The 15428-nt window shown below is 51.2% G+C and overlaps 1 protein-coding gene across 1 annotated transcript in view; it reads right to left on the minus strand.

Annotated features, from left to right (window-relative positions):
* ANKRD50 (ankyrin repeat domain containing 50) overlaps positions 1-5148 on the minus strand; it is a 78868-nt gene extending 73720 nt beyond the window's left edge. Inside the window, exon 1 of the mRNA XM_077279098.1 lies at positions 4962-5148. The gene's annotated coding sequence lies outside the window, so the exon portion shown is untranslated. The remainder of the gene's footprint in view (positions 1-4961) is intronic.
* Positions 5149-15428: the final 10280 nt, after the last annotated feature.

Raw genomic sequence — 15428 nt, forward strand, 5'->3', positions numbered from 1 at the left:
AAAAGACAGCCGTTATTAGGATGTACTACAGCCAACTGCTCATCACATGCTATGGTTCACACACAAGCACCATTTCAGTAACTTTATTTCAAAGAGAACAAAGGGCAGAGTGTACTTCTGACATATTCAGATCCCATGAATAGTAGCAGAAGTATAACAAAACAGACATTATAACATATAGTCTATGAGACCATGTGATCGGAGTTGTCTTGGACTAGCATACTGTACTCCTGACCCCTCCTAGGAATATAAGATTGATAGGAGACACTGTGCCCAAATTGATAATATGAAATCTGCTCCAGCAGCAGCAGATGTAAGCAATAAAAGTAGTTGAACATCGCAGGTTCATACATTGTTTGTTGCCCACTGCCACACACTGCAATTGGTCTCCCACTCAGATGATAGGCGAGAGTGGACATCAATGTGTTAGTTTGAGGCAACCGCTTTGTCATCAACCAGAATGGTTGTCATCAATGATCTTCAGGATCTTACCACTGCCCTGCATCCTGGCTTCCTGCCTGACATTTTAGTTTCTGGCTCGAACTATGTGCTTTCCAATGCTATAAACAGAGGCAGCATCACAGCAGAGCAGTGACACACATTGGCCACATCCAGTGATCCGCCGAGCATTAGAGCAGCGATTACAAGCACTCTAGAAAAGATCTGGTTAGTGCTGTGCTCCTTGTCTCGGAGACTGTCCACATCCGACACAAGCATTAGAGCAGCGATTACAAGCACTCTAGAAAAGATTTGGTTAGTTCTGCGCTCCTTGTCTCGGAGACTGTCCACATCTGACACAAGCATTAAGGTACCTTCACACTAAGCGACGCTGCAGCGATACAGACAACGATGCCGATCGCTGCAGCGATACAGACAACGATGCCGATCGCTGCAGCGTCGCTGTTTAATCGCTGTGTGGTCGCTGGAGAGCTGTCACACAGACGGCTCTCCAGCGACGAACGATGCCGAAGTCCCCTGGTAACCAGGGTAAACATCGGGTTACTAAGCGCAGGGCCGCGCTTAGTAACCCGATGTTTACCCTGGTTACAATTGTAAAAGTAAAAAAAAAAAACACTTGTATCACTTATTGGGCTGCTTGCTGCAGTTTTGATACAATCACTATTTTATCTTTTGCAGATCTACCTGAATGCTGAGCTTTGTATAACCCTGTACACATCATTGACTGGCAGCTGTGTACACTGTGCATAGGCAGAAAGTTGACAATGAGAGATGGGGGTGCGGGCGGGCTTATTCAGAACTCATGAATATGGAGGACAACATGGCAGTAGGTTTACTAGTCCTGCAGTGATAATCTCCTGCTGATAAAATATCAAAACTACAGCAAGCAGCTCAATAAGTGACACATTCCTGGAATCAGGGCATGTGTTTCTACATTATGCTGCTCTCATTATGTGACAGATTCCCTTTAAGAGATATCCCCGAGGTTTAATATGTGGGATCACCCAACAGATATAAATAAACACCAGATTCCTAATGATCTCGACATCATGAGGACTTCACAAGCAGGATCCTCAGTAAGAAAGGTTCTAATTCTCCACTGTCCTCCAGTCTTCAGCAAAGCACGAGTTCACTACTACGGTAATGCCTATAACTAATGGGGAATCTATGGGAAATTTCCGTGCGGCTTCCCGGCAAAATGGAAAATGCTATTTGTGCTGCCTGATACATAAGTGTGGGTCACAGCTGTGGGGTCAGCGGTATACCCTGTGCTATGATAATTCCATGTATCAGAACATTAGTGTACTTTATATCTGCAGCATAGACAATAGGACGCGTGCAATAACGTTCTTATATAATTATAGAGAAAGTGAGTAGCCATAACAATAGCAAGTGTATGGATGACGAAGGCTGGAGCCGTATTAGCCTGTACACTGTGATATATGCCCAGGCATCAGACAGCACCACACTGGTCAGGTCTCTCTATAAATCGGCCCACCTAATTACAGACTGGGGTTATGTGTAAAATGGGGGCAGACAGGAGCGAGGAACACTGTCCATAGCATCCAAACACCAGCGTTCCTTCATCTCATCCATCACCAGGACAAATCCTTCTGGAAATGAGGACGACTGTCAAATGCCCAGCTAAAGCTAAACTTAGGGACGGCCGCCATGCCACTGCTGCACCCGCTGAGCCCTCGGCCATATGGATGGGGGGCTCATGTAATGCCCTGTAACAATGAGTATTCAGCACAGGTATCACTGCCGGCATCTCACAGAAACAGTTTACAAATTGAACTCAAACCAACAGCGGATTTCAATAGGAAAAATCTTGTCAGCCCTCCACAGGTCAATAATGGGAAGGAAGCGGCCTCCTTACTGGCACTGTATGGGGGGCAGCGATTTCACTCAAAACATCACTGTATAGGAACCCTAGGTATTCTGCGTGTCAGAGGGGCTTGTCAGGTCACAGATTGCTTTTAACTTGCAAAAAGGCAGCTGGCATCTGGTGGGCCGCGTGCCACCATTACACTTTATACACGTGCCCTTTATGAAGAGACCTGTGCACACATTAGCAAACTAGCGCAAAGCTGCTGTCACTTTCAGAAATAAGAAAATCTACGTGTTCAGAGGTCAGCAGTATCATGCGGGTGGACAACAGATGCCAGCAGTGCTTGCATACATGGTAAGTGACAGCTGCCCCTCTGCTCACTCGTAACAGGCTGGCATGGAACACACAAACCGGACACTGACCCTGGTGCCAGTCCACGACATACAGATATACTGTGGTCTCATGTCAGTACAACGCCCGACAGTAAGCGACATTAGGGTCAGGAGCACTCCTGCCTGGCATCACCCGTCCCCAGCACTCCTGCCTGGCATCACCCGTCCCCAGCACTCCTGCCTGGCATCACCCGTCCCCACACTCCTGCCTGGCATCACCCGTCCCCAGCACTCCTGCCTGGCATCACCCGTCCCCAGCACTCCTGCCTGGCATCACCCGTCCCCAGCGCTCCTGCCTGGCATCACCCGTCTCCAGCGCTCCTGCCTGGCATCACCCTTCTCTGTCTCCTGCCTGGCATCACCCGTCTCCAGCGCTCCTGCCTGGCATCACCCTTCTCTGTCCCCAGCGCTCCTGCCTGGCATCACCCATACCCAGCACTCCTGCCTGGCATCACCCTTCTCTCTGTCTCCTGCCTGGCATCACCCTTCTGTCTCCTGCCTGGCATCACCCTTCTGTCTCCTGCCTGGCATCACCCTTCTGTCTCCTGCCTGGCATCACCCTTCTGTCTCCTGCCTGGCATCACCCTTCTCTCTGTCTCCTGCCTGGCATCACCCTTCTCTCTGTCTCCTGCCTGGCATCACCCTTCTCTCTGTCTCCTGCCTGGCATCACCCTTCTCTCTGTCTCCTGCCTGGCAACACCTTTCTCTCTGTCTCCTGCCTGGCATCACCTTTCTCTCTGTCTCCTGCCTGGCATCACCCTTCTCTCTGTCTCCTGCCTGGCATCACCCTTCTCTCTGTCTCCTGCCTGGCATCACCCTTCTCTCTGTCTCCTGCCTGGCATCACCCTTCTCTCTGTCTCCTGCCTGGCATCACCCTTCTCTCTGTCTCCTGCCTGGCATCACCCTTCTCTCTGTCTCCTGCCTGGCATCACCCTTCTCTCTGTCTCCTGCCTGGCATCACCCTTCTCTCTGTCTCCTGCCTGGCATCACCCTTCTCTCTGTCTCCTGCCTGGCATCACCCTTCTCTCTGTCTCCTGCCTGGCATCACCCTTCTCTCTGTCTCCTGCCTGGAATCACCCTTCTCTCTGTCTCCTGCCTGGAATCACCCTTCTCTCTGTCTCCTGCCTGGCATCACCCTTCTCTCTGTCTCCTGCCTGGCATCACCCTTCTCTCTGTCTCCTGCCTGGCATCACCTTTCTCTCTGTCTCCTGCCTGGCATCACCTTTCTCTCTGTCTCCTGCCTGGCATCACCCTTCTCTCTGTCTCCTGCCTGGCATCACCTTTCTCTCTGTCTCCTGCCTGGCATCACCTTTCTCTCTGTCTCCTGCCTGGCATCACCCTTCTCTCTGTCTCCTGCCTGGCATCACCTTTCTCTCTGTCTCCTGCCTGGCATCACCCTTCTCTCTGTCTCCTGCCTGGAATCACCCTTCTCTCTGTCTCCTGCCTGGCATCACCCTTCTCTCTGTCTCCTGCCTGGCATCACCCTTCTCTCTGTCTCCTGCCTGGCATCACCCTTCTCTCTGTCTCCTGCCTGGCATCACCCTTCTCTCTGTCTCCTGCCTGGAATCACCCTTCTCTCTGTCTCCTGCCTGGCATCACCCTTCTCTCTGTCTCCTGCCTGGCATCACCCTTCTCTCTGTCTCCTGCCTGGCATCACCCTTCTCTCTGTCTCCTGCCTGGCATCACCTTTCTCTCTGTCTCCTGCCTGGCATCACCCTTCTCTCTGTCTCCTGCCTGGAATCACCCTTCTCTCTGTCTCCTGCCTGGCATCACCCTTCTCTCTGTCTCCTGCCTGGCATCACCTTTCTCTCTGTCTCCTGCCTGGCATCACCCTTCTCTCTGTCTCCTGCCTGGCATCACCCGTGCTTGCTCGGTTGCGCTGTACCCACTCCAGCAGAGGTGGCAGGATACAGCTGCGGCACAGCCCTGTGACAGATGCCCCCTCACCCCTAGGGGGAAAGTACGAAGAGTTCTGGGGAAACTTGCAGCAGCGGGTGAAGCGGCAGTGTGAGGGCTCGGGGATGTGGCAGCGGCTGGGAGCTGCCCTGCCAGCGGTGGACGTGGGCTGCGCTCTGGCCGTTTATGACCCCCTTCCTCCCCTTCCTGTGGGAGCCGCGCAGACCCACGTCCACAGCACACAGCGGCAGCAGAGCGGGGCGGACCTGGGGCGCAGTCACCCAGTCTCCGGTGCCCGCCGTGCCGCCACAGTGCCAGTGCAGGTGACTCGTGGCGCGCACCACTAGAGACAGCACTCACGGACGGGGTGTCTCCCCACATACCGGCCGCCGGTCCCAGCGCTCCTCTCCCCGGGGTGCTCGCTCTTTGTTTCCCCTCTTTCTCGGGTTCACAGTCTGGCTGTGCAGCGGCCGCTCCTCCCAGAGAGTCGGGGGTCTCCGCCTACAAACAGCAGGAGGGGAACACGGCCATACAACTAGCTGCAAGCAGAGGACACTCTGCCGTGGCCGCACCCACCGGTGACGTCACGGCTCCCAGCCACATTCCCGTCTCCACTGTCTGGACAGCGGCCAGCGACTCCTCGGTGCATCTTGGGAGTTGTAGTTCAGCCGACTGTGCGGCGGCTAGCCGCGTCACGTGACCCGGCGTCCTGGTGTAACCCCCTCTGTGGACAGAACTAAATGGGCTCACTGGGGACAGAGCTAACTGGGGGCTCACTGGGGACAGAACTAAATGGGCTCACTGGGGACAGAACTAACTGGGCTCACTGGGGACAGAGCTAACTGGGGGCTCACTGGGGACAGAACTAAATGGGGGCTCACTGGGGACTGAACTAAATGGGGGCTCACTGGGGACAGAACTAAATGGGCTCACTGGGGACAGAACTAAATGGGGGCTCACTGGGGACAGAACTAAATGGGGGCTCACTGGGGACTGAACTAAATGGGGCTCACTGGGGACAGAACTAAATGGGGGCTCACTGGGGACAGAACTAAATGGGGCTCACTGGGGACAACTAAATGGGGGCTCACTGGGGACAGAACTAAATGGGGCTCACTGGGGACAGAACTAAATGGGGGCTCACTGGGGACAGAACTAAATGGGGGCTCACTGGGGACAGAACTAAATGGGGCTCACTGGGGACAGAACTAAATGGGGGCTCACTGGGGACTGAACTAAATGGGGCTCACTGGGGACAGAACTAAATGGGGGCTCACTGGGGACAGAACTAAATGGGGGCTCACTGGGGACAGAACTAAATGGGGCTCACTGGGGACAGAACTAAATGGGGGCTCACTGGGGACTGAACTAAATGGGGCTCACTGGGGACAGAACTAAATGGGGGCTCACTGGGGACAGAACTAAATGGGGGCTCACTGGGGACAGAACTAAATGGGGCTCACTGGGGACAACTAAATGGGGGCTCACTGGGGACAGAACTAAATGGGGCTCACTGGGGACAGAACTAAATGGGGGCTCACTGGGGACAGAACTAAATGGGGGCTCACTGGGGACAGAACTAAATGGGGCTCACTGGGGACAGAACTAAATGGGGCTCACTGGGGACAGAACTAAATGGGGGCTCACTGGGGACAGAACTAAATGGGGGCTCACTGGGGACAGAACTAAATGGGGGCTCACTGGGGACTGAACTAAATGGGGCTCACTGGGGACAGAACTAAATGGGGGCTCACTGGGGACAGAACTAAATGGGGGCTCACTGGGGACAGAACTAAATGGGGCTCACTGGGGACAACTAAATGGGGGCTCACTGGGGACAGAACTAAATGGGGCTCACTGGGGACAGAACTAAATGGGGGCTCACTGGGGACAGAACTAAATGGGGGCTCACTGGGGACAGAACTAAATGGGGCTCACTGGGGACAGAACTAAATGGGGCTCACTGGGGACAGAACTAAATGGGGGCTCACTGGGGACAGAACTAAATGGGGGCTCACTGGGGACAGAACTAAATGGGGCTCACTGGGGACAACTAAATGGGGGCTCACTGGGGACAGAACTAAATGGGGCTCACTGGGGACAGAACTAAATGGGGCTCACTGGGGACAGAACTAAATGGGGGCTCACTGGGGACAGAACTAAATGGGGGCTCACTGGGGACAGAACTAAATTGGGCTCACTGGGGACAACTAAATGGGGGCTCACTGGGGACAGAACTAAATGGGGCTCACTGGGGACAGAACTAAATGGGGCTCACTGGGGACAGAACTAAATGGGGGCTCACTGGGGACAGAACTAAATGGGGGCTCACTGGGGACAGAACTAAATGGCTCACTGGGGACAGAACTAAATGGGGGCTCACTGGGGACAGAACTAAATGGGGGCTCACTGGGGACAGAACTAAATGGGGCTCACTGGGGACAACTAAATGGGGGCTCACTGGGGACAGAACTAAATGGGGCTCACTGGGGACAGAACTAAATGGGGCTCACTGGGGACAGAACTAAATGGGGGCTCACTGGGGACAGAACTAAATGGGGGCTCACTGGGGACAGAACTAAATGGGGCTCACTGGGGACAGAACTAAATGGGGGCTCACTGGGGACAGAACTAAATGGGGCTCACTGGGGACAGAACTAAATGGGGTTTCACTGGGGCCAGAACTAAATGGGGCTCACTGGAGACAGAACTAAATGGGGGCTCACTGGGGCCAGAACTAAATGGGGGCTCACTGGGGACAGAACTAAATGGGGCTCACTGGGGACAGAACTAAATGGGGGCTCACTGGGGACAGAACTAAATGGGGCTCACTGGAGACAGAACTAAATGGCTCACTGGGGACAGAACTAAATGGGGGCTCACTGGGGACAGAACTAAATGGGGGCTCACTGGGGACAGAACTAAATGGGGCTCACTGGGGACTGAACTAAATGGGGGCTCACTGGGGACAGAACTAAATGGGGGCTCACTGGGGACAGAACTAAATGGGGCTCACTGGGGACAGAACTAAATGGGGGCTCACTGGGGACAGAACTAAATGGGGGCTCACTGGGGACAGAACTAAATGGGGGCTCACTGGGGACAGAACTAAATGGGGCTCACTGGGGACAGAACTAAATGGGGGCTCACTGGGGACAGAACTAAATGGGGGCTCACTGGGGACAGAACTAAATGGGGGCTCACTGGGGACAGAACTAAATGGGGCTCACTGGGGACAGAACTAAATGGGGGCTCACTGGGGACAGAACTAAATGGGGGCTCACTGGGGACAGAACTAAATGGGGCTCACTGGAGACAGAACTAAATGGCTCACTGGGGACAGAACTAAATGGGGGCTCACTGGGGACAGAACTAAATGGGGGCTCACTGGGGACAGAACTAAATGGAGCTCACTGGGGACTGAACTAAATGGGGGCTCACTGGGGACAGAACTAAATGGGGGCTCACTGGGGACAGAACTAAATGGCGCTCACTGGGGACAGAACTAAATGGGGGCTGTTATGGTTCTCAATGGCAAGAGAACATAGCCCAGCAAACATAAGAACTAGCTCTTGGAAGGATGGAAACTAAACTGACCATGAACTAAACCTGTCGCACAACTAACAGTAGCCGGGTAGCGTAGCCTGCGTTTTATCCCTAGACGCCCAGCGCCGGCCGGAGGACTAACTAATCCTGGCAGAGGAAAATATAGTCCTGGCTCACCTCTAGAGAAATTTCCCCGAAAGGCAGACAGAGGCCCCCACAAATATTGGCGGTGATTTTAGATGAAATGACAAACGTAGTATGAAAATAGGTTTAGCAAAATTGAGGTCCGCTTACTAGATAGCAGGAAGACAGAAAGGGCACTTTCATGGTCAGCTGAAAACCCTATCAAAACACCATCCTGAAATTACTTTAAGACTCTAGTATTAACTCATAACATCAGAGTGGCAATTTCAGATCACAAGAGCTTTCCAGACACAGAAACGAAACTACAGCTGTGAACTGGAACTAAATGCAAAAACAAACAAGGACAAAAGTCCAACTTAGCTGGGAGTTGTCTAGCAGCAGGAACATGCACAGAAAGGCTTCTGATTACAATGTTGACCGGCATGGAAGTGACAGAGGAGCAAGGCTAAATAGCGACTCCCACATCCTGATGGAAACAGGTGAACAGAGAGGATGATGCACACCAGTTCAATTCCACCAGTGGCCACCGGGGGAGCCCAAAATCCAATTTCACAACAGTACCCCCCCCTCAAGGAGGGGGCACCGAACCCTCACCAGAACCACCAGGGCGATCAGGATGAGCCCTATGAAAGGCACGGACCAAATCGGAGGCATGAACATCAGAGGCAGTCACCCAAGAATTATCCTCCTGACCGTATCCCTTCCATTTGACCAGATACTGGAGTTTCCGTCTGGAAACACGGGAGTCCAAGATTTTTTCCACAACGTACTCCAACTCGCCCTCAACCAACACCGGAGCAGGAGGCTCAACGGAAGGCACAACCGGTACCTCATACCTGCGCAATAATGACCGATGAAAAACATTATGAATAGAAAAAGATGCAGGGAGGTCCAAACGGAAGGACACAGGGTTAAGAATCTCCAATATCTTGTACGGGCCGATGAACCGAGGCTTAAACTTGGGAGAAGAAACCCTCATAGGGACAAAACGAGAAGACAACCACACCAAGTCCCCAACACAAAGCCGAGGACCAACCCGACGCCGGCGGTTGGCAAAAAGCTGAGTCTTCTCCTGGGACAACTTCAAATTGTCCACTACCTGCCCCCAAATCTGATGCAACCTCTCCACCACAGCATCCACTCCAGGACAATCCGAAGATTCCACCTGACCAGAAGAAAATCGAGGATGAAACCCCGAATTACAGAAAAAGGGAGACACCAAGGTGGCAGAGCTGGCCCGATTATTGAGGGCAAACTCCGCTAAAGGCAAAAAAGCAACCCAATCATCCTGATCTGCAGACACAAAACACCTCAAATATGTCTCCAAGGTCTGATTCGTCCGCTCGGTCTGGCCATTAGTCTGAGGATGGAAAGCAGACGAGAAAGACAAATCTATGCCCATCCTAGCACAGACTGCTCGCCAAAATCTAGACACGAATTGGGTACCTCTGTCAGAAACGATATTCTCCGGAATACCATGCAAACGGACCACATTTTGAAAAAACAGAGGAACCAACTCGGAAGAAGAAGGCAACTTAGGCAGGGGAACCAAATGGACCATCTTAGAGAAACGATCACACACCACCCAGATGACAGACATCTTCTGAGAAACAGGAAGATCCGAAATAAAATCCATCGAGATGTGCGTCCAGGGCCTCTTCGGGATAGGCAAGGGCAACAACAATCCACTAGCCCGAGAACAACAAGGCTTGGCCCGAGCACAAACGTCACAAGACTGCACAAAGCCTCGCACATCTCGAGACAGGGAAGGCCACCAGAAGGACCTTGCCACCAAATCCCTGGTACCAAAGATTCCAGGATGACCTGCCAACGCAGAAGAATGAACCTCAGAAATGACTTTACTGGTCCAATCATCAGGAACAAACAGTCTACCAGGTGGGCAACGATCAGGTCTATCCGCCTGAAACTCCTGCAAGGCCCGCCGCAGGTCTGGAGAAACGGCAGACAATATCACTCCATCCTTAAGGATACCTGTAGGTTCAGAATTACCAGGGGAGTCAGGCTCAAAACTCCTAGAAAGGGCATCCGCCTTAACATTCTTAGAACCCGGCAGGTAGGACACCACAAAATCAAACCGAGAGAAAAACAACGACCAGCGCGCCTGTCTAGGATTCAGGCGTCTGGCGGACTCAAGATAAATTAGATTTTTGTGGTCAGTCAATACCACCACCTGATGTCTAGCCCCCTCAAGCCAATGACGCCACTCCTCAAAAGCCCACTTCATGGCCAAAAGCTCCCGATTCCCAACATCATAATTCCGCTCGGCGGGCGAAAATTTACGCGAGAAAAAAGCACAAGGTCTCATCACGGAGCAATCGGAACTTCTCTGCGACAAAACCGCCCCAGCTCCGATTTCAGAAGCGTCGACCTCAACCTGAAAAGGAAGAGCAACATCAGGCTGACGCAACACAGGGGCGGAAGAAAAGCGGCGCTTAAGCTCCCGAAAGGCCTCCACAGCAGCAGGGGACCAATCAGCAACATCAGCACCCTTCTTAGTCAAATCAGTCAATGGTTTAACAACATCAGAAAAACCAGCAATAAATCGACGATAAAAGTTAGCAAAGCCCAAAAATTTCTGAAGACTCTTAAGAGAAGAGGGTTGCGTCCAATCACAAATAGCCTGAACCTTGACAGGATCCATCTCGATGGAAGAGGGGGAAAAAATATATCCCAAAAAGGAAATCTTCTGAACCCCAAAAACGCACTTAGAACCCTTCACACACAAGGAATTAGACCGCAAAACCTGAAAAACCCTCCTTACCTGCTGGACATGAGAGTCCCAGTCATCCGAAAAAATCAAAATATCATCCAGATACACAATCATAAATTTATCCAAATAATCACGGAAAATGTCATGCATAAAGGACTGAAAGACTGAAGGGGCATTTGAAAGACCAAAAGGCATCACCAAATACTCAAAGTGGCCCTCGGGCGTATTAAATGCGGTTTTCCACTCATCCCCCTGCTTAATTCGCACCAAATTATACGCCCCACGGAGATCTATCTTAGAGAACCACTTGGCCCCCTTTATGCGAGCAAACAAATCAGTCAGCAGTGGCAACGGATATTGATATTTAACCGTGATTTTATTCAAAAGCCGATAATCAATGCACGGCCTCAAAGAGCCATCTTTCTTAGCCACAAAGAAAAAACCGGCTCCTAAGGGAGATGACGAAGGACGAATATGTCCCTTTTCCAAGGACTCCTTTATATATTCTCGCATAGCAGCATGTTCAGGCACAGACAGATTAAATAAACGACCCTTAGGGTATTTACTACCCGGAATCAAATCTATGGCACAATCGCACTCCCGGTGCGGAGGTAATGAACCAAGCTTAGGTTCTTCAAAAACGTCACGATATTCAGTCAAGAATTCAGGAATCTCAGAGGGAATAGATGATGAAATGGAAACCACAGGTACGTCCCCATGCGTCCCCTTACATCCCCAGCTTAACACAGACATAGCTTTCCAGTCAAGGACTGGGTTATGAGATTGCAGCCATGGCAATCCAAGCACCAACACATCATGTAGGTTATACAGCACAAGAAAGCGAATAATCTCCTGGTGATCCGGATTAATCCGCATAGTTACTTGTGTCCAGTATTGTGGTTTATTGCTAGCCAATGGGGTGGAGTCAATCCCCTTCAGGGGTATAGGAGTTTCAAGAGGCTCCAAATCATACCCACAGCGTTTGGCAAAGGACCAATCCATAAGACTCAAAGCGGCGCCAGAGTCGACATAGGCATCCGCGGTAATAGATGATAAAGAACAAATCAGGGTCACAGATAGAATAAACTTAGACTGTAAAGTGCCAATTGAAACAGACTTATCAAGCTTCTTAGTATGCTTAGAACATGCTGATATAACATGAGTTGAATCACCACAATAGAAGCACAACCCATTTTTTCGTCTAAAATTCTGCCGTTCACTTCTGGACAGAATTCTATCACATTGCATATTCTCTGGCGTCTTCTCAGTAGACACCGCCAAATGGTGCACAGGTTTGCGCTCCCGCAGACGCCTATCGATCTGGATAGCCATTGTCATGGACTCATTCAGACCCGCAGGCACAGGGAACCCCACCATAACATCCTTAATGGCATCAGAGAGACCCTCTCTGAAATTCGCCGCCAGGGCGCACTCATTCCACTGAGTAAGCACAGCCCATTTACGGAATTTCTGGCAGTATATTTCAGCTTCGTCTTGCCCCTGAGATAGGGACATCAAGGCCTTTTCCGCCTGAAGTTCTAACTGAGGTTCCTCATAAAGCAACCCCAAGGCCAGAAAAAACGCATCCACATTGAGCAACGCAGGATCCCCTGGAGCCAATGCAAAAGCCCAATCCTGAGGGTCGCCCCGGAGCAAGGAAATCACAATCCTGACCTGCTGAGCAGGATCTCCAGCAGAGCGAGATTTCAGGGACAAAAACAACTTGCAATTATTTTTGAAATTTTGAAAGCAAGATCTATTCCCCGAGAAAAATTCCGGCAAAGGAATTCTAGGTTCAGATATAGGAACATGAACAGCAAAATCTTGTAAATTTTGAACTTTCGTGGTGAGATTATTCAAACCTGCAGCTAAACTCTGAATATCCATTTTAAACAGGTGAACACAGAGCCATTCCAGGATTAGAAGGAGAGAGAGAGAGAAAGGCTGCAATATAGGCAGACTTGCAAGATATTCAATTACAAGCACACTCAGAACTGAAGGAAAAAAAAAAAAAAAAAAAAATCTTCAGCAGACTTCTCTTTTCTCTCCTTTCTCTGTCAATTAATTTAACCCTTTTTTTTTGGGCCGGTCAAACTGTTATGGTTCTCAATGGCAAGAGAACATAGCCCAGCAAACATAAGAACTAGCTCTTGGAAGGATGGAAACTAAACTGACCATGAACTAAACCTGTCGCACAACTAACAGTAGCCGGGTAGCGTAGCCTGCGTTTTATCCCTAGACGCCCAGCGCCGGCCGGAGGACTAACTAATCCTGGCAGAGGAAAATATAGTCCTGGCTCACCTCTAGAGAAATTTCCCCGAAAGGCAGACAGAGGCCCCCACAAATATTGGCGGTGATTTTAGATGAAATGACAAACGTAGTATGAAAATAGGTTTAGCAAAATTGAGGTCCGCTTACTAGATAGCAGGAAGACAGAAAGGGCACTTTCATGGTCAGCTGAAAACCCTATCAAAACACCATCCTGAAATTACTTTAAGACTCTAGTATTAACTCATAACATCAGAGTGGCAATTTCAGATCACAAGAGCTTTCCAGACACAGAAACGAAACTACAGCTGTGAACTGGAACTAAATGCAAAAACAAACAAGGACAAAAGTCCAACTTAGCTGGGAGTTGTCTAGCAGCAGGAACATGCACAGAAAGGCTTCTGATTACAATGTTGACCGGCATGGAAGTGACAGAGGAGCAAGGCTAAATAGCGACTCCCACATCCTGATGGAAACAGGTGAACAGAGAGGATGATGCACACCAGTTCAATTCCACCAGTGGCCACCGGGGGAGCCCAAAATCCAATTTCACAACAGGGGGCTCACTGGGGACAGAACTAAATGGGGGCTCACTGGGGACAGAACTAAATGGGGGCTCACTGGGGACAGAACTAAATGGGGGCTCACTGGGGACAGAACTAAATGGGGCTCACTGGGGACAGAACTAAATGGGGGCTCACTGGGGACAGAACTAAATGGGGCTCACTGGGGACAGAACTAAATGGGGGCTCACTGGGGACAGAACTAAATGGGGGCTCACTGGGGACAGAACTAAATGGGGGCTCACTGGGGACAGAACTAAATGGGGCTCACTTGGGACTGAACTAAATGGGGGCTCACTGGGGACAGAACTAAATGGGGGCTCACTGGGGACAGAACTAAATGGGGCTCACTGGGGACAGAACTAAATGGGGGCTCACTGGGGACAGAACTAAATGGGGGCTCACTGGGGACAGAACTAAATGGGGCTCACTGGGGACAGAACTAAATGGGGTTTCACTGGGGCCAGAACTAAATGGGGGCTCACTGGGGACAGAACTAAATGGGGCTCACTGGGGACAGAACTAAATGGGGGCTCACTGGGGACAGAACTAAATGGGGGCTCACTGGGGACAGAACTAAATGGGGCTCACTGGAGACAGAACTAAATGGCTCACTGGGGACAGAACTAAATGGGGGCTCACTGGGGACAGAACTAAATGGGGGCTCACTGGGGACAGAACTAAATGGGGCTCACTGGGGACTGAACTAAATGGGGGCTCACTGGGGACAGAACTAAATGGGGGCTCACTGGGGACAGAACTAAATGGGGCTCACTGGGGACAGAACTAAATGGGGGCTCACTGGGGACAGAACTAAATGGGGGCTCACTGGGGACAGAACTAAATGGGGGCTCACTGGGGACAGAACTAAATGGGGGCTCACTGGGGACAGAACTAAATGGGGCTCACTGGGGACAGAACTAAATGGGGGCTCACTGGGGACAGAACTAAATGGGGCTCACTGGGGACAGAACTAAATGGGGGCTCACTGGGGACAGAACTAAATGGGGACTCACTGGGGACAGAACTAAATGGGGGCTCACTAGGGACAGAACTAAATGGGGCTCACTGGGGACAGAACTAAATGGGGGCTCACTGGGGACAGAACTAAATGGGGGCTCACTGGGGACAGAAGTAAATGGGGCTCACTGGAGACAGAACTAAATGGCTCACTGGAGACAGAACTAAATGGCTCACTGGGGACAGAACTAAATGGGGGCTCACTGGGGACAGAACTAAATGGGGGCTCACTGGGGACAGAACTAAATGGGGCTCACTGGGGACTGAACTAAATGGGGGCTCACTGGGGACAGAACTAAATGGGTGCTCACTGGGGACAGAACTAAATGGGGCTCACTGGGGACAGAACTAAATGGGGGATCACTGGGGACAGAACTAAATGGGGGCTCACTGGGGACAGAACTAAATGGGGCTCACTGGGGACAGAACTAAATGGGGGCTCACTGGGGACAGAACTAAATGGGGGCTCACTGGGGACAGAACTAAATGGGGCTCACTGGGGACAGAACTAAATGGGGGCTCACTGGGGACAGAACTAAATGGGGCTCACTGGGGACAGAACTAAATGGGGGCTCACT

This window comes from Ranitomeya variabilis, chromosome 1, assembly GCF_051348905.1.
Source record: "Ranitomeya variabilis isolate aRanVar5 chromosome 1, aRanVar5.hap1, whole genome shotgun sequence".
Lineage (NCBI taxonomy): Eukaryota > Metazoa > Chordata > Amphibia > Anura > Dendrobatidae > Ranitomeya > Ranitomeya variabilis.